This window comes from Gorilla gorilla, chromosome 10 (genome assembly GCF_029281585.2).
Source record: "Gorilla gorilla gorilla isolate KB3781 chromosome 10, NHGRI_mGorGor1-v2.1_pri, whole genome shotgun sequence".
NCBI lineage: Eukaryota > Metazoa > Chordata > Mammalia > Primates > Hominidae > Gorilla > Gorilla gorilla.
In genome coordinates, this window is record NC_073234.2 from 31,960,001 (window position 1) to 31,984,728 (window position 24,728).

At 35.9% G+C, this 24,728-nt stretch overlaps 1 protein-coding gene and 1 long non-coding RNA gene across 10 annotated transcripts in view; one reads left to right on the forward strand and one right to left on the reverse strand.

The window, feature by feature from the left end:
* The window catches only part of LMO3 (LIM domain only 3), a 61,811-nt gene that overhangs the window by 16,481 nt on the left and 20,602 nt on the right, over positions 1 to 24,728 (reverse strand). The window lies entirely within an intron of this gene.
* LOC134756554 (uncharacterized) overlaps positions 2,642 to 24,728 on the forward strand; it is a 94,926-nt gene continuing 72,839 nt past the window's right edge. Inside the window, exon 1 of the long non-coding RNA XR_010129306.1 lies at positions 2,642 to 2,844. This is a non-coding gene — a long non-coding RNA (uncharacterized lncRNA). The remainder of the gene's footprint in view (positions 2,845 to 24,728) is intronic.

Here is a 24,728-nt window from a genome sequence, read left to right on the forward strand (position 1 = left end):
GTAGTCAAGCAATCCTCATTTAATGAGATAAATATGCATAAATTTAGAAGTTATTTTATTTTAGAGTCTCACTCTGTCACCTAGGCTGGAATGCAGTGGTGTGACCATGAGTCACTGCAGCCTTGACCTCCTAGGCTTAAGTGATCTTCGTGCCTCAGCTGCCCAAGTAGCTGGGACCACAAGTGCATATCAACGGACTTGGCTAATTTAAAAAAAAAAATTTTGTAGAGATGGGGTCTCTCTCTGTTGCCCAGGCTGAACTCACACTCTTGGGCTGAAGCCATCCTCCCAACTTGGCCTCCCAAAGTTATCAAATTATAGTGTGAGCCACTATGCCCGGTCTAGTATTTGTTAAAATATTAAGGATAAGACTAGTTGAGTTATAATCCTATCTTTAAAAAAAAACTATGGAATAACTACAGATGAACAGAGAAAGGAAAGTTTGGCTTTCGAAGAATATGAAATGATAATCAATTGAAAAGATTTTTAACTTTTGACTGTTGGATGGAAAAGTTTTATTGAATATGTTTTGTGGGAAGGAATGAACATTTTCACAGATTGAAGGACAATTGCTTTTTTGTCTATTACAAACATGCTTCTCATCTACTTTCTTCTTTTACTTTTTCAACTAAGGAAGGTAGTGATAGAAAATGAAAACACTTTAAACATTCAATTCTTTTGTTTTCAACTCAAAAAGTTAGCCCATTACAGGCTGTAGAGAGTTGAGTCTATTGTTCTTTCTCTTTTTGGGTTCTCAGCATGTGCTCCACTGTCATAGAGATAAATGTATTATGAAAGTTAAAGAAAAGTAAAAAAGAAAACACTGAACATTTTAGAATGTACATATAAAAATATAAATGTTTAACATTATTTTGAACTGTGTTTCTAATTGTTGCAGTTAGGTCTACCACATATTAAATATTTTCATTGATGATTTTGAATTTTCCTGAAGTTAAGATTAAAAGGCTGAAAAAAGGAACACTGACACTCTGTTGGTGAGATTGCAAGTGAGTACAGCCATTACAGAAAACAGTATGGAGGTTCCTCAAAAAATTAAAAACAGAACTACCATATGATCCAGCAATCCCACTACTGGATTAAAAATCCCACTACTGGAAATCAGTATGTTGAAGAGATATCTGCACTCTCGTGTTTACTACAGCACTATTTACAACAGTCAAGCTATGGAATCAACCTACATGCCCATCAATGGATGAATGGATGAAGAAAATGTGATATATAGATAGATAGATAGATAGATAGATGGATAGATAGATAGATATAGATATAGATATAGATATAGATATAATGGAGTACTATTCAGCCATAAAAAAGAATGAAATCCTGTCATTTGTGACCACCTGGATGAACCTGGAGGGCATCATGTTAAATGAAATAAGCCAGGCATAGATGGAAAAATACCTCATGATCTCAGTCATGTGGAAGCTAAAATAAAAAGTCGACATCATAGAAGGAGAAAGTAGCATAGTGATTACCAGAGACTGGGAAAGGGAGCAGAGAGGGAAGGAGGAAGGGGAGAGATTGGTAAATGGGGCCAAAATGACAGTTAAGAGAAATAAGTTCTGGTGTTCTATTATTGCACAGTAGGGTGACTATGGGCAACAGTAAATTACTGTATATTATAAAATAGGTAGAAGAGAAGCTTTTGAATGTTTTCAACACATAAAAAAATGATAAATAATGTATGAGGCGATGGGTATTTGAACTACCCTAATTAGATCATTACACAAAATATATATGCATTGAAATATCAGACTGTACCCTATAAATATGTACCATTATAAGGTGCTAATTAAAAAAAGAAATTTTCAAAAAAGCTTAAAAGTTGACCATATATTAAAGAAAAGACATTTTCTATTTTAAAACCTTAGAGATTATTTATTTCATAATTAAATCTATAATATTAACTCTAGCTTATTTAGTTCAGCCTTTGTAAATAATATTTTTCTTTATTAACACATACAGATCATGCCAAAACAGAAACATAAAAGCCATTTGCTGAAAGTTCAACATATAAATATATACATGTATAGTACATATATTCATTCTCTCTCCAAACATGCACATACACACATAATAGGCAGACACCACACTGAATGAAAAGGAAAGAGAAGAAAAATTAAGTTAAATTTACTAAGTGCCTAACTACAATTTCAGTAAAAAACTACCAAAAGCCCATGCTACATAGTCATATATATATATGTGTAAAACTACAACTTGGCACTTGAGGTCAGGAGTTCGGGACCAGCCTGGCCAATATGGCAAAACCCCATCTCTACTAAAAATATGAAAAATTAGCTGGGTGTGTTGGCAGGCACCTGTATTTCCAGCTACTCAGGAGGCTGAGCCAGGAGAATCACTTGAACCTGCGAGGCGGAGGTTGCAGTGAGCTGAGATGGTGCCATTGCACTCCAGCCTGGGCAATAAGAGTGAAACTCCACCTCAAAACAAACAAACAAACAAACAAAAAACTACAACTTGGTACCTGAAATCCCAGCAATAATTCATGGTATTGAGAGAAAGCTGAGGTTCAATGAACCTTTTTTAATGAAAGTAGATGCCTACTACGTGCAAGGTACTTTGTGGGAAATGTTCAGTGGACTATGGGTGTGTGTTGCCAGGCAACCAGTGAGAAGGATAACTCAGGGATAGAATACGAGAAGTGCTCTACAATAAAGGGGAGGATGGTACATCACTTGGTAGGCTTGTGCTGGAGGACCGGGGAAGACAAACCAGCTGAAGCAGGACTTGAATGACATGGCATTTCACAAGTAGAGAACTGCGGGGAGCTGAAAGAAGGTCATCGTGGGATGATGTTCGAGGGTGAGCAGAAGCCTCTATGTGGTCAAGATCAGGGTTTATTTAAAGGCTATTTTTTAAAATGACCAATATGGTAGTAGTCTGCTTGGTGGAGGTTAGGTGGAGTAGGTAGAGAAACCTACACAGCCTGGATGGGTGATGACAGCTTGGATGATAGAAGCTTCATGTTTGGTAAGTTGGTATTTTAAGAGAATCCTCAGAATATCATCCCTCTCCTACACTCAGGCAAAACTCCACACTTCCTTCAATCAGACAGAACACCACCAGGCAGCAGTGGGTGCTCAAGCCCACTCAGAGGGCTCAGTCCTAAGATCCGCCAACCACTAGTTGGACTTACTGAGTAGCGGTCATAATCTGACCCATTTTAACAACATGGTGGGGGTAATAAAATTACAGGTAAAAATTATCCCTGAACAGGAGGGAGAAAGAATACTTAACTTTTTGATTTTTTGGAATTCTTGAGATCTAGACTTAGTACTACACTGGCAACAACAGAAAATAAAAAGGAATACTAAAGGTGAGGAAAGAGATCTTGGTGAAAGTTATTGTCATCGGTTTCTCTGGGTATTGTATGTTAATGGAAACCTGATTTCCCATTCGAACTACACAAGACTTGTAAGAACCTAGCATTACAGAAGAATCAAGTCAAGCTCTATGAATAATCTGTATAAAATACCTGCCATAAACAATTACAGAATCCATTCCAATTTGAAGGTTGTGATTCAAAATAGATTGTTTTAGACTTGAGATACTCAGAGAAACATAGAAAACAGAAAAGCAATACCCTCCATACTCTGGATGTGGACCTTTCAGTTTTACCAAATGGCTGGTTTCTCCCCAACCTCCAATCCACTCATAATCCAAGCTAAGTACCCATTCACTTACTGTCTATTGCTGTGCTGACCGGCATTTTAGCCACCAGCCACATGTGGCTATTGACTACTTGACATGTAGTGAGTCTGAATTGAGATGCTCTAAGTGGGGCATATGTACCAGATTCCAAAGCTTAGCACAAAAAAGAAAAATATTTCATGAATAATTTTTGAAAATATTGATTACACATTGAGATGGTAATCTTTGGATACATTGTATTAAATACGTTGTTTAAAAAACTAACTTCACCTTTAAAACACTTTCCTTGGCTACTTTGGCTACTAGAAATATTAAAATTAATATGTGGATTACATTCTATTTCTATTGGACAGTGCTGGTCTATAGCTTCAGCTTTCTTTACATCCCTGGATATATGACAGTTATAACTTTCAAACAAATGGAGATCCAAAATTTTCTAACTGAAATCCATCCTAGAAATCTCTCTTGTAATGTTCTAAGCTTAAAGATGAGAAAAAATACAGGCCAGAGACATTTTTTTCTAACTTGAAACTTAAAAATATGTATGCTAATAGTGTGAATCATTATAGCTCTCTCATAATCTGAAATAGATGACAATGCCCCACCTATTGTTCCAGTTTCAGGCTTACTCAGTGTTAATTCCTTTCTAAACTTGCCATTTCCTGCTCCATGAAGACAGCAACAGAACAATATGTAAAGAAAAATGGGTTGACGCCTGGGCTAATTGGCCCTGTCTTAGCTCTGCTATAGAGAACAGAAAATATCCCATGTCTACACACAAAACCTTACACAATTATTTAGTGTCAGAGCTAGCAAGAGAACCTATATCCCTTATCCAAATTTGTTTTTCCTTCTCACTATACTTCTTTGTTTTTCCCTGCAAAAATGGGGCAAGAAGGGGTTGTTTTGAATAAAAGTCTCTAGGTTTGTGGCCTGACAGAGGGTAATGGCTGATCTACATAGAATCATCATGTCTCTTTCTACACCTGACTCTTAAAAGTTGCAAACAGTGTTTAAACATTATACTTTCCCTTTCAACAAATAATTGTCAATTTCTTCTCATACCCATTTTCCAAAGCCTTACGAGCAGGTGTTACTGCTATTTACGATCAGCACAGGAGCCTACTGGGAGAAGCTATGCAGAGAAAAGTAAAATAGAATGTTTTTCCCTTAACATTTGATGAGAAAAATATTTCCAGGCAAATATGGCAATTGTACCAACATTTCATAGAATCACAAAATCTTAGATCTGAAAAGAATCTTTTGTTGCTAGAATAAAAGAAATGTGTCAAGCTTGCTATTTATTGTTTTGATATTTAAAAGACAGGATTTTTCAAACTTTTAGACATAGTTATGGAAAGAACTAGAATATTAAGAGGGAGAAGGGAAAAAGAAACAGTAAAATAAAGGATAACACATATGTACTAAAACAGAAATATTTTAACTATATTTTTAAAGTAATAGAAACAAATATTTTATCTAATCACTATAGCTCCTTGTTCTAATTTTAAGGTAACTTTATAATGAAGGAAAGGCCAATCAGCCACAATTATACGAGCATAAAAATCTACAACTATTTTAGATATCGTGGGAAATTTAGATACTACACATCTCTCCCTTGATATAGCTCAGGAAGCTGCTAGTTTCAGCCACAGTGCAATTAATGCTAATTGGAATATGCTTTATACAATTTCATAATAAAAGCTTTTAAGAATTTTTTGTGATAGTCTATTCTATAATGAGTTTCAGAAAGCTTTGTCTACTTAAAATTGAATAGGGTTTTCTAGGTGAAACTTTTTATGTAAGTAATACTTTCCTAAAAATCAGCATTGAAGTCTTTTGATATCTTTACAGACTTCTTAGAGACTCATAATTACCTTCTTTTCTATCTTTCTTTTTCATCCTTTTCTTTCCATACACTATATATAAAAGTGAACAAGAAACTAAGTGGAGAGGTATCTGGTTTGAAAATACTTTTTTTTTACTCATCTCATAATTAAGGCACTTCAAATACTGAAATTTTCAACAGAAAAGAAAAATAAAGAAAATGAAAAGAAGCATTATAGGAAAATGATCATGGTCATTTTGTGAACAGTTGGGAAATAATCCTGGGAATGACCTTTTCTTAGATCTTTGTCAAATAAGCCATTTAATGTTTTCATGTGTCAATTTCACCATCTTTCCAAGAGCCACTTACTCACTCAGGCACTAACACAGGTTTAGCAAAGCTCCACTGTGAAGCACGAGCGAGTGATTGGTGTAATCTGGACTGCAATGCAAAACTCACTTGTTCTGATGTAAAGGATATCTTTTATATCCAGAGATTGTGATTTAGTGACAATAGTCACCTGATTATTCACAAAAAGTTAACAAATCACTTACCTTGAATAGGTAAGGTATTATTTAATTCTTGCAGCTAGCCAGTAAATTTTCAGATAATCAAACATTTCTTCTAGGGTTAATTATTATTACTTACTTCAAGAAAAAGTGCTGTGTAGGAGAATAACGTCAATCTATATAAGAATCTATTATCAGCATGGCACATGTATACATATGTAACTAACCTGCACATTGTGCACATGTACCCTAAAACTTAAAGTATAATAATAAATTTAAAAAAAGAATCTATTATCTACAGTTTAGTTTGAAATTTTATTTAATATTTTATCTTACCTCGTTGAAGAAACAACCTAATTACTAATGTTTTCTTTTAAGGTAAGTAGCAGGGTTTGGGGCACTGTGTCACCTATTGTATAAGTTAAATTTTCCAAAGAAAAGGGATGCAAAAAGTGTTATCACAGATATTCATCCTTGTATTTGACTAAGGATATTACGTTACAAAGGCATCAGTATTTTATGTACTGAATTTCTTTGACATAATCACCTAAGATTCATGAAGCGTATTCTATTTGGTCACTTTTGTTAAAGTACTTTCTGCAAAGCAAATTTAATATCCAACACCATTTATCTCATTAGTATAAATAGTATAAATATTTGTTTTCAAATTCTTTAAGAAGGTACTCTAAACACAATCATTTGAAAAAAATATATAGATTGAATATCTCTAAAAGCAAGGGTATTCATATGTCACAATTTTTCTAGGACAATCCTGGATATAAACCTGTTGCCTAGTCTATATACTCATGTTATCTTTATCAAAAATGTCCTGGGTTGGGTACAAAATTATATGGCCACCCTAGTGATAGCCAAAGAGCAATGAGAACTCAAAGGTTTCACAATTTCTGTTCTTTGGTTCCTTCACTGACTCAAATATGCAGATTGAATTAAATACCCTTTCAAGATATTTATGTAATTATAAAATTCTGTGATTCTTCATTCTAATCAAAGTGTAACTGGATCATTCAGCTAACACTAATTTAGAAAATCTGACTTAGTTTTCAGACTGAACTTGTAACATTGTCTTAAAACTCATTGAAAAGGGAAGGCATATAACTTTTATTTAATATAAGCTAGTATTTAAAATACATACACATTTTTTAAATTTGTGAATCCTTAAAAGGATTTTTGCATTGCCTCAAAGTGGGATTTAAGAGAAAAATCCCACGTTATCAAAATAAAGCCATGAAAGCAATTATTTGTAGGATTAGATGAACTCCTTTTTGGAATAAGAAATTAACAAAAGGAAAGAGATTCAAAAAGACAAAATGGTATTCTGCAAGAAAAACGTACATTTCATTAGTATTAATTTGTTAAAACTTGATGCTTTCCATAATAAATTAGCACAACTCTCAATCCAGTATTAAGAAGGAGAAATATTAAAGTTGTACTTTTACGTAGTAAAGCTCTACAGAAGGAATTACAATAAAACCTGTAGATTACATATTTATATGTTCACATACAATATTGTTCATAAACATTCTCTATGTTTTCTGCATAGTGGTCCAAACTCTTTTTTTTTTTTTTTGTAAAGAGCTGTTTCTACAGTGCTGACGTTAATTAACGATTTTAGAATGTGTATCTATCTTCTTTATTAAAAAAAACAGAGCTACTAAGCTATTTCCTTTATTTGGTCACCTTTAGGACTTATTATTTGAAGTACTTCTTAGAAGCTGCTATGCCAAAGTGCCTAGAATTTTAACTGTTTCTCAAACAGATCTAAAACTGGATGCCAAACCCTTCATAAATAGAGTATGTGTTAGGGTGTGTAATATCCACATATATCCAACTTCCAACTTGTAAAATATATTTAAGTCAGTTACCTCTGACTTAAATATATAGATTATATATATATTTAAATATATTATATATTTAAATGTATTATAAACCATATAATGCTCTGCTCACTGTTAATAAACTAAATATTTTTGTAAGAAACAGAGACCAACCACTTTGGGAAAACCTGTTCACGAAATATAGTTTAAAGTAATTTGCTCTAAGGATACTACATTAAGGCCAAACCTGCTAAGGTATTTGATATGAATTTATTCATCTAATTTTTAACAGTGTGATAATAGCAAGTGGATATAAAATTGATCATCAAAATAGGAAATTATAAATATGAAATCCACAATGCTTGAAAGTAGAGATTTTTTAAAGGAGTGCAATTCTTAAAATTTTCCTGTTTTTATTATGTGTTTCTCTATCCAGACACATTTTATAAAAGGAAAGAAAAAATACCTTTTTTCCTATGAAAGTTAGGAGTAAGCCACTCAGTCAAATCACAGATAGGAAAAAACATTAAATAAATATATTTCAATGTCTATTCATAAGTGCCCCGGACAAAAACCTCATATTAACATATTATTCATATAAATACTATTTGGGGGTTTAGAGAGAATATTGAATAAGGCAGGTCTAATTTAAAATCATTAGTGAATAAAGTCAGATATAGTTGAAACAAAAATTTTGAACTCAGACATATTGAATATTAAAAACATGAGGTACTGCAATCATTTGACAGCTGATAATCAGCGGTAACCAGCGGCCCTGAAAAGACAACTTAAAAGATATTTGAACGCGTGTGTGCGTGTCTTTCTATGTGCTTGTGTGTCCACATGTATAAATAAAGTACTAACCTACTAGTTATCTCTTTTTACTCTCAGCCTGTCAAAAAAACCTGTCAGCTGCAAAGGCGATAAGGGGGGCAGTTAAAAGAAGATACTGGAGCCTTAAGCTTCTTAATGTGCCAAGAATCAATCCCATGAAAGCAAACAACTTGAAAAAGGGTTATATGTATTTAGGAAATCTCTGAGGTCCCTTCCTGCTCTGCTCGAGCTGGAGCGAGTGCTCAAGTTTTCTCACCCTAATGACCCCTGAAGCAGCCCTGAGGGATTGCAAAACAAGGCCGTTACACAAGGCAGCTTGCTAATTGAGAAGTTGATCGGGGGTAGAGAAATCCTGCTTTACCACGTTAAGTGTCGAAATCAAGCATGACTAGATTGACGTCGCCAAATCACCGTCTGGAGGCCACTCCACGCCAGGAGCAGCAGGGCTTTTCACACCTGATAGGCCCTCACTCTATCTACATCAAGTCACATTAAGAAAGGAATGTATTACGGAACTGGAGTCCGTGCCCCTCAGAGCATTACTCCACTGCCTAATTGCTGCTTCTCCGCTTCCCCGAAGTAACAAATGTGTCCACGTGGACCTGCAGCTTACCTGATCCCTTTGGAAAGCCAACCTTCCTCCACCTACTCTGCCGATTTGCTCCATTATAAAAATGCAACACCACCAAGACCCAGAGTAAGTTAGAGGAAGACAGTAGGGTTAGAAATTTTGTATTACATATCTCGATCACATTGATTTAAATTACAGGGACCTTGGAACAATGTATAAACGATGGCTCTTTAAACCTTTTATTTTTAAATGAAGTTGCAGATGCAGGATGTCTGATCAATGAAAACGCCTGTCTCTCGGATAGTGATTTAGACACCACACGGTGTGCAGAGAGGAGAGACCTTCTGCTTTTGAACTTTGAGTCCCCAGTCACGGATTTGCTGCTCTCCAACCTAAAATCTCCTGTGACAGATGGCATAATAGATATTCCCAACAGCCCAGACTAGCAGGCTGATATTACTTGGTATTTTTTCTTATACTCTTTCTGACAGGTTCAAAGCACTTAACCAATGATGTGTTTTAGGTAGGGGATAAAAGGTGACTTAGGAACTTTCCCCCTATTTGTACCACTTTTAAAATTTTAAATCTCAGTTTTCTTACTGACACAATGGAGCTAATTCCTATCTGTGCTCTGTTAACTACAAGACACATAGAGAAGAAAAATGGCTTGTTTCCAACCGCAAAGGATTTATCGGCCATTAGAAAAGAAAGTCTTCTATAAATCTGTAATAGAAAAATTAATCCTTACCATACATTTTGAGAGGTGGTAGGTGGCATCCATTCTGTGAGTGGGGAAAACAGAAGTATAGAGGTAGCAGTGACATGTCTAAGATCTCACAGTCATTAACAGCAGTGATAGAAATCTGGCCGAGTCCGAGTCTATGTGTTCTGATACCTAGAAGGGTGCTCCCTACATAAGGCACCTCCTTTCTTACCCTCAATTGAAGTATGATACATAGTATGACAAACTAGTAACAAAAAGAAACAAACACAAAACACACAAAAGAAAAGGTGTTTTTGTTTGTTTGTTTGTTTGTTTTTACCTAGCAAAACATAACAGGGCAATCTACAGTATTATGTAACCTGGTACTGACTTCCAAGTTATAATCTAAACTTAACATTATGATGTCCATCATGTTTTTATAAAAAGCTCCCTATTCTCTTTTGCAGCTCAAAATTCATAAATAAACCCATATGAATAAAACCTCACTAAAATGGAAGCTTTGTTTGTCTTCAAAAATATAGGCATAAGGTCAATTTCCACACACTAAACGTCATACTGTCTATGAAGCCTTTTTAATGGAAAAAGCAACTAAAAGTCCAAGTCCTCTCTGATAATGATACCTCCGCAAATTAGACAAATTAGTCCAAAGATTTCCCTTTGCTTACATTTTAAAGAAACATCTGAAATCAATATCAATATGAAATTTGGTCAATTATGTAAGGGCTTAGTGTATAAGAGCTAATGTTTATTGAGCCCTGTCTCTGTACCAGACACTGTTCTAAGCATTTGACACGAGTTATTTCATTAATCCTCAGGACAACTGAATGAGGCAGGTTTATTCCTCCATTTTATGGATGAGGAAAATGAGGCATGCAGAATTATGTAATACACCCAGCGTCACATAGATAGATAATAGGAGAGCTGGACTCCACACACTGAGCCATTTAGGATTTCCCCTCTTGTGTCAAGAGAACAACAGAAGGAACCTCAGAGGCTATTCACTACTACCTCTTAAAGATCACTTTTCATGTCCTGACCTGTAGGAAGTGCTTATACATAAAGCTAAATTCTTCAGACTTTCTACTCACCAGGGCCTTACAGTCTAGTTCTCCCTACATGACATCCTTCTCTTCTGCAGACTACATTACCCTCCCTCTCCCCATGTTCAATGCACGTAGAAATGAATGTCGGAACATTTGCAAGTCCCTCGAGCCACAGGTCTTGAACTTAACTTTGAATTTGCCTCCTCTTCTCAGACCCCCAAATCTAGCCCTGCCGCTGTGTTAAAAGGGGATCTGTCCTCTTTTGTCTCAGTAAGCTACTTCTAGCGCGCATCGCTTCTCCCTTGCACTCATACTACAACCTCCCAGCTGAACATCTTTCCACCAGCCTGCCCTGCCCTGCTGTCCGCCTTCCACTCTGCAGCCGGTAGCCTTTCTATAACACAGCTCCAACCCATTGATCCTGCTTATAACCTTCCATAGCTCCCCTACTGTATGCAGGATAGATGCAGGGAAGCATGAAAGGTCCATCCTGTCTGTCTTCTTTTCTGTCTTCTATCCCATCACTGAGCCTCACCCCCAATGTGCTGTCTACTCCCTGGACTCAGCATCTACTTTCACACCTGATGTCCTACCACTCCTGCCTGCTGAGTTCCTACTAAATCTATTCTTCCTGGAAGACTACTGCTGCTTTTTTTTCATATTCAGATCAAATGTCAATGGATCTATGAAGCCTCTCTGATTTCCTTGAGGCAGAATAAATAACACACTTCTTTAGACATTTAAGCACTTGTTTTCATATACTACTTCATCTTTCAGAATCTGTATCAGTTATGTACCTGTTTGTCTCATTCTCACTACATAATAAGCTCCCTGAAAACTTGCCTTCTCCTTTACTCTGCACCTAACACATGTGATGTTCATATGCTCCATAACTGCTGAATTAGAATGTAAAGATATATAAATGGAAATTAACATTCTTGCATTGTCCAACTATATAGACTGCATACAGGGATTTTACTTATGACCCCTAGATTAGTACCATCTATTTTTAAATACCATTTTAAATTCAGTGTACAATGGACATAAGACCTGTAGGTGGAAGTCAAAAATAAATTACTTAAAAGCTGTTACAAAGAAATGATTATACCACCCTCCCCACGTTCTTTCCTAAACTATCTATTTTAGAAATAACCCAATAAGGGCAAAGCTATATGAGTAAAACTACACTGGAAGCTTGCTAGGCAACATGAGAATCTACTTGCTGAAACTTAGCACCAATTCCATCTGTCTTTGATCACACTCAAGATGGTTTAGGTGCCAACACATCAGAATTCTATTATTAGCAGATGCAGAAAACTTGTGACTGGTAACATCTGTATCCCTCATATCTAGTGATATTTCTTTACCATCATTACCCCATTCAGCATGATATTATATACCTAACTTAGGCAGACAGTCAGAAGATGCACCAACATCCACCTGAATTCTGAAAGGCCGTAAACTTTCTTCTTTTTAGGATCATCTCCTAAATTTCCTTTTCAGCTTCTAGGACCATCTCTTATCACAATTCTTCCATGAAGGCCTCCTAAATAAGCTGAGTTATTAAAATCACATTTTCCTAAGTAGTTGGCAATTATTCTTCATTATTTTCATCATATTGGTTGTCATCTTATTGCATTTATTTCAGCATTCCTAAATATATTATTCTACCCCACTCCCTCCTTCTCCCCTCCAGTCAATATTTATTGAGTACCTATTATCAGCCAGATTTTCTACTAGATATTGGATATAATAAAACAAATAAGAATTTCCCCTGTTCACAAAACGTTTGTGGTATAGTTTTGGAAGAGGACAAGTAAGAATAATAACAAACAAACAGAAAGGACATTCTCATCTCATAACAAATCATTCTGCACACATCTAGAGGAGAATTTTTTTCCTTAAGGCAGTAATTTCCTCATTTCACTCATCTGTTCAATAACTTACAATGGCTCCATCTCACCAACATAATAATATTCAGGTTGCCCATGATGGTTCTCTGCATCAATTTAACAGGGCCACAGTTCTTTCTAACTTTCTTCTAAACGTGCCACCTAATTATGGTTGCCAGATTTAGGATCACAAATTATTTTATGTGACATTTTTAGACTAAAATAATTATCCATTATTTATCAGAAATTTGAGTTTACCTGGGTATCCTGTATTTTGTCTGGCAACACTACAACTAATTCCACCATCTCATTAGGAATTAGATGTACAATGGACTCCAGTCCTCAGTAGGCAACAACTTTCATAAGAAATATATTCTGTCCTCATTGCTCACGGCATCTCATCGCCTCCCAGAAGTCTTGCCAGGCAACAGAGACCGAGTTTTTCTTTAAACTCATAGTTTCATGAAACTTAGAAAATGTTAACTACCTAAAGTGACAGTACTGCAATTTTCTCAAATTCATGTACAATGAATGTTTAGGGGAATTCTAAGAGAATTTTTTTCTTCCAAAGCTTGTATAAACTACTCAAGTTTGAGAACAATTGTATTTTACTTAGCTTACTTGAACAATATAAATTAAAAATAACTTCCTACTTTTAACTTTACACGGGGTAGAGGGAGAAAGGGGAGGGGTCAGGTAGAAGGGATGGAGGAGCAGGGAAGAGAAGCAGTTGTGCTCTCTTTGGAGTAGATGGTCTCAGGCTGGCCCATGCTCAGGTCTGACCTTAGGTATAAAAGTTTCAAAGTACTAAAATAAAAATCACATTAGGCCGGGCACCGTGGCTCATGCCTGTAATCCCAGCCCTTTGGGAGGCTGAGGTGGGTGGATCACTTGAGATCAGGAGTTCGAGACCAGCTTGGCCAACATGGTGAAGCCCCATGTCTACTAAAAATACAAAAATTAGCCAGGTGTGGTGGTGCATGCCTGTAATGCCAGTTTCTTGGAAGGCTGAGGCAGGAGAATTCCTTGAACCTGGGAGGCGGAGTTTGCAGTGAGCCGAGATTGAGCCACTGCACTCCAGCCTGGGAGACAGAGCGAGATTCTGTCTCAAAAAACAACAACAACAACAATAAAAAACATTAATTCACTAGAAGAATATATTCAAGGAGAAATAATTCATAGTTATATACTTAACAAAGTCTCACTTGAAAAGAAAAAGTTCTTTATTCTAATGAAGTATATTGCATTGTTAAGGTCTAGTATATTACATTTGTACACACTCTTGACAGACTGTATCATGGCAAATAGGTGACCTTTTCCAACCCAAACACTCTCTAGAGCTTAGTTTTTTAAAAAGGCACTGATTATAAAGGTCATAAACTTCCAGAGGGATTTTTTTTTGAAGAGAACAACATGTTTTCTCTTCTAGCATTAAATTGTATATATATATTCCCTTAGATACACGTAATTTAGATATTTAGGGTAACCATCATTAAATGGTTTGGCTGTTCTCCAATAGAATTAGGAAACCAAGAACAAGAATTGTCCAAATTTGTTCAGATAATTATTACCAGAAAAACAATAGCTGTGTTTCACAAGGAGGTCTTTGGTGAGCCTCAGAAAAGAAGTAAAATCAAATGTGCCTGATGCCACTGATGAGAAACAGTTTTTTTGGTAGGATTTACATAACCTTCCAAGTTTACATTTAATTGACTAACAATTTGGTGATGGTATATCAGTAGCTTAAAAGCCAATGCAGATGTATAAGTGAATAGTTCCCTTGCTTCTTATTTGTCAGCATTATGGCCTAATAATATGAAAAAAAGGTTTTAGAATCTTAGCCAGGGTAATGGCTCTAAGTAAAGAAAGATCACATTGGTGGAATCCTCTAGTTGAAATCTTACTCAGTAGGAAGGCTGAGGCTGCCTCTTCTCTCTCAACCCCACCTAGCCTACTAGGCACTCAGTAAGAATTCAGAAAATTTTTATCTTGTTTTTCCAGTAGAAATTGCATTTCAGAATGACCAATAGATTCAGTGGCCAAGTGAATGCGATACTTTACAGAAAAACACCAGCTTATAAATGTAGAAGTGATAGGATGACAATCTAATTTTTCAGCCTGTACTGATTTAGATAATGATTATCCATTGTTATTTATACCCACTAGGTTTAATTGCCAACAGAGAACCAGGTATCTGTTCGTATTTAAGTAACGTTGCACAGGGTGCTTTCTGGTCACAATGAGAAAGGCGTAACTGTACAAAAGCAGGATCAGTTTATCATCTCATGATCAATTTAAGTGTCACAAATAGTAAGATAACAGATATTATGTATTTCCTGATATTATACAATATGACATCATTTATCATGTATTCTAAAACAAAATATACACCTACGTTATTTTTATTTTTTAATAGAGATGGGATCTCTCTATGTTGCCCAGGCTGGCCTCCAACTCCTGGGCTCAAGTGGTCCTCCCACCTCAATCTCCCTAGTAGCTTAGACTACAGGTGCATGCCACTGCTTCTGGCAATATCTGAATTTTATCAATGTTTAAAGCAACTTCTATTTTACTGGGAGCACTAGGAATAGAAGGATCAAGAGCGAAGACACCACAAGGATGCAACCAACCAAATGAAGTAGGTGGAAAATTTTAGAGGACCACTTCTGTGGTCTCTTTAATAAGTGAACGTCATGAAAATGACAATGTTCAAGATTAAGAGAAACTTAATAGACATGACAATCAGATGTAAAGTGAAATCTTGGATTGGATCTTGATTTGGCAGACCTTTGGAGGACTTTTCTGGGGACAACTAGAGAAATCTGAACAAGGATCAGGTAGCAGATTATATAAAATTTCACTAGCATGGAAAAATGTAGATCATAGTCTAAAAAATTAGGTTACAAAACAGTATGTAAATACAATCTCAATTTGATAAAAAAATACATACATGTGCATAAATACAGGAAGAAAAAGATTTGGAATTATGAATAATTAGAGCAAACATTAGTAGGTTCTGGTAGAATCATGGTGATTTTGTTCCTGCATTTTTGCTAATCTCTATTGTTAAATTTTTCACAATGTTCTAGTTCCTTTGCAATAAAAGCTTTAGTAATTATACAAAGAAACAGAATTGACCACTGTTAACACCTTATTTGTTTTAAATCTATTATGAATAAGTATATTGTGTATTGGACATGCTATATACAACACAGACATTCAGTCATCCCTCAAGTTTATGTTTGCTGTGCTATTTTATAACTAATGTTTTGATGAAATTGCAGCCACTAACAAATTTTTTTCTAATCTACAATTAATCAACATTGTAAATAGTTAGGTACAAGAAAACCATTGGTTATCTGGAGAGAAACGAAGTTCATCAGTGCTTGAGTTTGAATGATTGAAAATTCAATTACAGATGACAGGATCAATTTATGGGGACCTCGGAGTAAGTCCCTGAAGCCATGTCCTCAGTCACTAAACACTAGAGTACAGCTCTTGAGGATGGGTTCTGGAGTCAGTCACACTGTCTGGATTTGAATCCTAGCTCCATCACTTGCACCTTGGGAACTTTGACTAAATGACTTAATTACCCTCAGCCTCAGTGCCTTCTCTAAAATGGGTTTAATAATACTGTAGTTCCCAAGGGCTAGAGGAGATTACATCTGTACAGCACTTAGCACAGTATATAACTCATTGAGAATACCTGAAAAATAATACTAAAATATAAGATACATAAAGGCAAATATTTCTTTCCATTTTTTTAACTGCTGGAGCCTCAGTTCCTATAACACTACCCATTATAGAGTAAATCCTCAAGAAATATTTGCCATGATCTGAGTTTCAGTCTGTTGACTTTCTTTCACAATGTTAAAACAAACACTCAAAATTCCATTGCTATTATAACAGGCTTACCATCAGTCTCATTGAGATTTTTCTGTGATACTTATCTAGCAGGAAAGAACAGAAAAATAGAGGATTTTTTTTTCAGCAGAGTTTTCCTTTAAAAAGATTTCTTCATATGAATGCTGAACTCTAAAGCATATATATTTTAATAATTGTATTACTACTCTTTATTAATTTCTTTTATATTTCTAACAAGCTATTTTTGGCATAGAATAAAACTATAAATTTGATTAACTTTTTTATTTAGCTGCTATGCTAAATGTACCTATTTCTTGAGTTTTCTTGATTTTCTGCAGATAAAGTAATTATCTTTTTTACTATTTATATTTATTTACTTCGTTTTCTTATCTTATTACATTGGCTAGACCCTTTAAAACATTAAATATGAGGGACAATAATGAGTATCCCTGGCTTTTTCTTGACTTTAATGGAAATTACTTTAGTATTTAGCTGTTTTATAAATTTGCAGTTAGGTTTCAGTAAATTTTCTTAATCATATTTAACTGGTTTCTTCCTGTTTCTCTTTATTTGGAAGTTTTGAAATGGCTGAATTTTATCAATTGCCTTTTTGGTACAGACTGCCATAACTATGGTGTTTCTTCCTCCAGTTTGATAATACAATGAATTAGATTGAGATATGTCCTGGTGTTCATTCTCTGAATTCTAGAAAACATCTTACCTGTTCCTATAGTATTATTCATTTTAGACAGTGACAGACTATTTGCTAATATCTTTCAAGTTTTTGTATCTGTATGCAAAAATAGCATTAGTGTTTTATATTTTATATTGTCTTTATTAGGTCAAGGTACTGTATTAGAGTTATGTTAGTTTTGCATAAGCTGCTTTACATATTTTGAACTTAAGCTTCCTGTGTAACACCTAATTGTGGATGCTATGGAAGTGGCTAGATATACATTGCTTAAGCTTGTTGGAGAGTAATGGGCTACGGGTAGAGATTGAGTCATCACAGTAAGAGGAGGGATTGAAACCATGAGGACAAATAACATCTCCTAGGAAAAATAAGTGTACCACAACAAGATCACTCTTCCTAGGTACGGCCCCTCACTCTTTTAAGTATCTGATTGGGATGAGACGCCCAGAAAAGAATCAGAACTAGGCCGGGCATGGTAGCCCATGCCTGTAATCCCAGCACTTTGGGAGGCCGAGTTGAGTGGATCACCTGAGGTCAGGAGTTCGAGACCAGCCTGGCCAACATGGCGAAACCCCGTCTCTACTAAAATAAAAAAATTAGCCGGGAGTGGTGGCATGCACCTGTAATCCCAGCTACTTGGGAGGCTAATGCAGGAAAATCTCTTGAAGCTGGGAGGCAGAGGTTGTAGTGAGCTGAGATCACTCCACTGCACTCTAGCCTGGGTGACAGAGTGAGACTCCGTCTCAAAAAAAAAAAAAAAAAAAAAATCTAAACTGTGTAGGGTCATGGCATCCAAGACAGTAGAAAGCTTTTAAAGAGAATAAATGATCAACACTATTAAAAGAGAAGAGAAGAGAGACTGTAAGATGATCCCTGATAAAATGCCCAATGGCTTTAGCAATTGGATGTCAGTAACAGCAGTATCAGCAGAGTGGTGAGAGACAGAAGCCAGATCACAAGTGGGTAAGGAGCGCAAAGGAGGTTGAGGGAGTATGGATGACAAAAACAGACTGTTCTTTTTTTTAAAAAAATTAGACAATAGGGGAATTGATAACAGTAACATAAATTTGAGGGATAAAGAATCTTTTTACAGAACAGAAAAATCTTGAGTACAGCCATATGTTGACAGTCAAGTAATTGTAGAAAAGAAGATACTAAAGACTGAAGAAAAACAAGTTACCTCATAAAACGAAGACACACAGAATACTGGAGGGAATGGAGCCAAGGACATAAAATTGGCCTTAGAAGGAATAGGAAGACCTCATTCCCATAGATGGGATAAAAGAAATTAAAGATAAATGGAAAAGCAGATAAAATGTAAGAGGCTGATTTATATCAAACCTGATAAAAAAACATCAGGGAATATCAATCTGTGTGTTATTTGCTTGTTTCTAGCAATGCTTAACCACACTGTAGGAATGGATTGAAAAAGGGTGGCATACCCATGGCAATTTGTTAGACTGGAGCAGTGGTGAAAATTGAGCTAGCACAGGCATGGGAGGAGACACAGAAGATGGAAGTGAAGGGGACTTGCCTGATTGACAGTTGGGTTCATACTGGGCAGGAAAGATAGAAGTCTTAAAGGTTTGACCAAATTAGGAGAAAGAGACATGACAGGAGAGCTGAATGTCTGAAATCAAAGATCAGTGCTATTACAAGTGAAACAGGACTACAGTGTGGAGTTTAAGATTCCTGAGATGAAATACTTTTCCATAAGGAAAAGACACTGTATATAATTCTGGGATGGCAGGCTGATGTTCAGTAGGGTCAAGGAGGCTCAACAAGTTAGGGCTTGGTTTCAAGTGAGTCATCTCTAAGCCTTTTAGAATCCCTAGAATTGTGGTAAGAGGGAAATGACAGCAGTGAGAAGGGGTAAAAGGTAGTATAATTGGATGTACGAGTTTTGTTGGAGGATGCATTTTTTAGTAGTGAGTAGGGAGAGGTATGTGTATATAAGATTGCCAGTTTTTCCTCTTGGCTTCATGGAATGTGGGATTTACATGAGTAAGTAGTACCTTGCACCTGTTGACAGCTGAAAGAAAAGTTGCCTCCTTAAAGGAGAGGCAAGTTTCAGGTAAGGCAACAGATGAAATTCAGTTAAAACAATATTTTGATGGGAAAGGCATCTGGCCAAAAGATTGTGGACACAGCAAAAGTTATTGACAAGGACATGAGGTTTCTGGAGGACCCAGTGGAAAAGTGTTGAGTGAACGTAACAGCAGAAATATACAGAGAATGAGGAAAGGAATGGAAACAAGAGAAGTTTTAGATTAACATTGGCAAGTGGAGGAGTGGTGGGGGTAAGAGGCCTGTTTAGAGGTGGATGGCCTCACATGTCTTAGCTTTGGCACAGTGAGGGTCCCAGAAAATATCCCACTTAAGTCCAAACATATTGCAATGGCTGCCATGAAGTTCAAGAAACAGCAAGAGATTTCTTTTATCAGGACGGGCTGCTTCTCGCCTCACAAAGCAGTGCCAAGACTCCTTGTTAGGCTGAAAGCTCCCAGGAGATTTCTGAAGCAGGAGTGTAACTGGTATGCATTGGATGAAGGGCTGTGATCCTCTCTTCAAGAATTCAGGATGCGAGGAAATATTTTCAAACACCTTAGCGAACTGTACACATTAAAGGGCCTGATCAGTTATCTGAAACTAGAATTTTATGATTCTGACCAAAAAGTTACATACTAGTAGCTGTGTGCCACATTAGAATTAGGTGCCAATGTCTTATATACAAGAGATTTTACTGAAATATCTAGAAAAAAAATCTGGTTTATCCAGAAAAATCAGCAACATTAGGCCCACATTCGTACAGTGTGCTGGAATTAAGTCATGGAGTCCCCCTTTGGGTGGCGCACGCAAGCCCCAGTTCACAACGTTATTTTTCCTTCCAGACCCCGGAACCTGGAGGCAATTGAGTTTGTAATTCCCGTCTTAGCCCTTGGCAAGATAAATAATTCAGCCTATTTTATTTACATTCAAGTATCATGGTAGAAAACAAGTTATTGATTACTGCTTCAAGAAAAAGGATTTGCATATTTGTGTATATATTTTTAAAAAGTGGATTAACTTTATGTTAAACAATCACTTGGCCACAAAGATTAATATTAACCTATATTAAAGGTTATATTTGCTACCATCTTCATCCTACACAGTGAGCATAAATGTTGTTTCGAATATTGTTCCCAAATATTACTCAAATTCACCTAATTTTACATATAATTGCAGATTAGAAAACTAATTTCATCACAATCTCCCCTTTCCTAAATTCCTCTCACTCAGCTATCTGAGCATCTCTCATGCATCAGGCCCTACGTTCCCACCTGTATTTTCTTTCCGTTGAAGTCCACCCATTCCAATTATTTAAGTGATTTCATTTGAATGATGTCAAAAATAATCCTCAGGTGATGTAAGCAGCTCCAAATATAATAATAGAAAGGAAAATATGGGTGAGAAATTACAAAAGCCTGGAGAATCAATTAACATATACACTTCTAAACAATTGTTAGAAAGTAAATTTGATCTGGGCTTCCCAGGAAACAAAGAAAAGAGGGAAAATGTCAACATGTATGTGATTCACAGGCCCAAGAAAAACATCATTTAGTCATTTATAGTCTCAGAAATCTTGCTTACCCTAAGATCTGGGCGATATTTCACCAGTGAGGCGGTAGGACATTGTGTGATACAGTAAACAAAGTCCCCAATAGCATCCTTAGGACACTGATGTTTTTGCAGCTGTTAATGAAAATCTTCAACACAGGAAAACAGCAAAACCTTGCTGTACAATTCCATAAAAATTTTTGAGGGGCCAAAACAATAGGGGTCAAGATCAAAGACACAGGGAAGGATAAATTAAAAACCATCACAAGGAATAATTTAACATCCAGTTTTTCAGGTAATCTGCCATAAATACAATTTCCTTCAGATGACTTCTTAAAACATAAGAATGGAAAAGCAGCATTTGAAGTTGTAATCTCTGGCAAGAACACAGAGTGTTAAGATGTCATGATACGATGAAGTCCACATACGGAACAACTAAGAAACAACTAAAACACGTGCATGAATGGAGAACCACTGCATGGCTGTGGCAAGGAGAGCGGAGGATCCTAATCTTCCCCAGCAAGGCTTTCTGGGTCTCCTCCAACACACAGCTGAGTCACAGAGGCCCTGGACAATGTGTCTGGACAAATCTCACGCTAAGCATTATCTTCTACGTCCACAGAAAAAAATCTGTTGTATAATATTGTCAGATTCAGGCCAACTGAATCCTGGAGGACATCTGCAAAGACACTGCATTTCATCTTTGGACGTCCTTTCTTGGCAGGACCACTTGTCTCCCAAAGCCTGTCCTAGGATGTGGCAATAAGGCTATACCGTCGGGGTAGAGAATTCAAGATACACATCTTTTGGCCCCCCATTGCAGTAGATGATGTTTTTTTCCATTTCTCTGGTACTTGAGCTAAGCTCCTGTGGCTCGGATTATTTATTGCATTACTTTTGTAACCTTTCTCCCAAAGGAACATGTAAGCCATACACAGTTGGCATCAAATATTACTGGATGACAGATTTGTTTTTAAAATGGTAAAATTAGACAATACATCTCATCTAAATTCATGGAATTCTCCCCTCTAATAATAGAGTCATGTGATAGCTTAAAAACACATGCGTTATCATCATTCAGTAGCAGTTTATTCATTAGAACATTCTGTACTCCTCTAAAAATCCAACATATCTCGTCACATCTCATATTTGGTTATTTTCCTTCTCAAAAGGTCTTGTTACAAATCTAATGCATTTAACTACCAAACTATGCCCACAAGGGTACTTGGACAATGGCTTACATTTTAAATTATAGCAATTGTGGGTGCTGCTGACCTGTCAATCTCAAATATATTCATAAGCTACACACACGAAAATGAAATGAACAAAGTGATTCAGATTAAACAGCTCTGACTACCCATTTTAAGAAAATCACTGGGTGTGCCTAGGATCCAATGCTAACAATTTGTTACGCACTGCAGTGTTACAGCTTTCTAAATGGTAAGTAACTGTTTAAAAATTCCAAAGCATTCTTAAAACGTTTCACTTAAACATTTCTGCAATAAAATCTTATTGAACTGTTGCTTTCATTAATTTTCTACAGACTAGAGAGCAAGGAATTCAAGTTCGCTTTTTTTTTCTTTTAACTTTGCCTACTACTAGCAAATAAACTGTGCCTCTTTTTAAATAAACCCCTGGCCTTGAGTTTTGGCCCCTTAATAGTAGCCTACATGGTTGACTACCCTTGGTGTTAAATTTTCTTAAATTGTATTTCTGTCAGTGTATCATTTTTTTAAGCAATGGACCCTATAATAGCAAGCACTGGTCTGTCAGGAGTGCATTTTAACAGCACGACACAAGTATTTTTCACTACAGGAGACAAACAATGATATGTATTACATGCAGTAAACACTGCCTTTGGTACACAAGGTTCTCTTAGCATTTATCTGTCTAAAAATCTCACTGTGTCCTGAATGGGGGGTTTCCGGGGGAGGGAGAGGAACCTTGTCTCAATATTAATGCTGCCAGTAGCTATGGTATAGCGTTAGAAAAAGTCCACAAGCATTGCTACATTTCTCATGAAAGAAAACCTTGATTTAATTTTAAATGAACAAAACAAAGAATATTAATTCATGCTTAAAAAGTCCCTTTCTTTCAGATAATTATCCTGTCTTTCTCTTACAACTTCTTTCCCAAGCTTTGGTATTTTCCCCCTTTTATTCACAAGTATCATTATCAAACAACTTTCAATTACACATAAAAAGCTACTAAGACATAGTGCTCTCCAAATTTAAGGTGCAATACTCCAAGAAATGCTTACAAAATTATTAGCATTTCCATGCATTTTCTACTTTTTCCTTTAAATGTTGTTTTCATAATTTTTAAAATGTATAATAAAGTATTTACAATTTATAAATATATACAAATTGAAGGTGTGCACTTAAATTTCTTTAAGAATAAAGATATATAATCAAATTGTTTAAAGAACACTGTGAAAAATAATGTGAGTAAAAAAGTTTGTATTCAATTTCCTTGCCACCTGAGAAAAAGATGCAAAATCAACACTACAAAGAAAACCTAAAACAACCTAAAATTTTATAATATAATTCTACTCTATGGAATATTAAATATAATGCTTTACAAGGCCATAGAACTTTTATAAGGTAAAATAGGGAGAGCATGGATATATAAGGTATTTTAGAAAACTATCACCTCAGTTACAAAGGAAATAGAATTTTCAGTAATTCTCCCAAAGATCCAAATTCATCCTAATTTATATAAAGCACACTACAATCTTAACAATCCATTCCAAATTCCAATAATCTCCAGTGTTGAGATATTTTTTCCATACAGCCTAAAGTGCACATATTTAGACATTTCTCCACCCATCTCCTTTGCACATGAAAAGTTGGTAAACGATCTTATTATACTAGTAGCCTTTCATATTCTTCATTATTAATCACTCTTAAACCTCTTCTTTAATCTTCTCCTCATGTTTAATTTCTCCCTTATCTTATCTTCGTAACTCAGTGCCATTCTCCCCTCACAGCAACAGAAGCTGACATTGGAGGAGTATCAGCCAATGTGTACCGCTCTTTCCTTACTGTGGTCCACTGCCACCCCTAACTATTTTATGAATAGGATTCCTATTTCTAGAGAAGAAAACGGAGACTTGGAGAGGTTGAGTAAGTTGCCTAGGAAAGTGAAGCTGGGGTGTAGCAGAAGGGGGTCGACGTCAGGTCTGGATACCTCACCGTGATGCAACCTGACACGCCTCTAAGATCTAGGAATTAGATGTAACCTCACCCAGTTTGGAAGATTTTAGGGAAGTGACAAGAACTCATGTAACTTTTTATTTTTTAATGAAGTGATATTCACAGAAGATTAAAACAACAGTAGATGAATGCATCCTAATAGGAATACATGAGTTATCTGCCACTGATGATCATTGATGGAGAAGGGGCAATACCTAATGTAGTAGAATAATGAGAAACACATGATGAGACACTTAAAATATACTGTACATATTACTATGAGTGCAGTATAAGCTTGTGGCTTTACTTTTACTTGTGACTTCACAGTAAAAAATTAGGTCGTAGTGCAGATGAAAGGCTCCGTATAAATTAGGAAGGAAAAATTTAAGAAAAATTAATTTAAAATCTCCTGAAAAATTATATCTTTTTTAGGTTGCTGCAGAAGTCAAG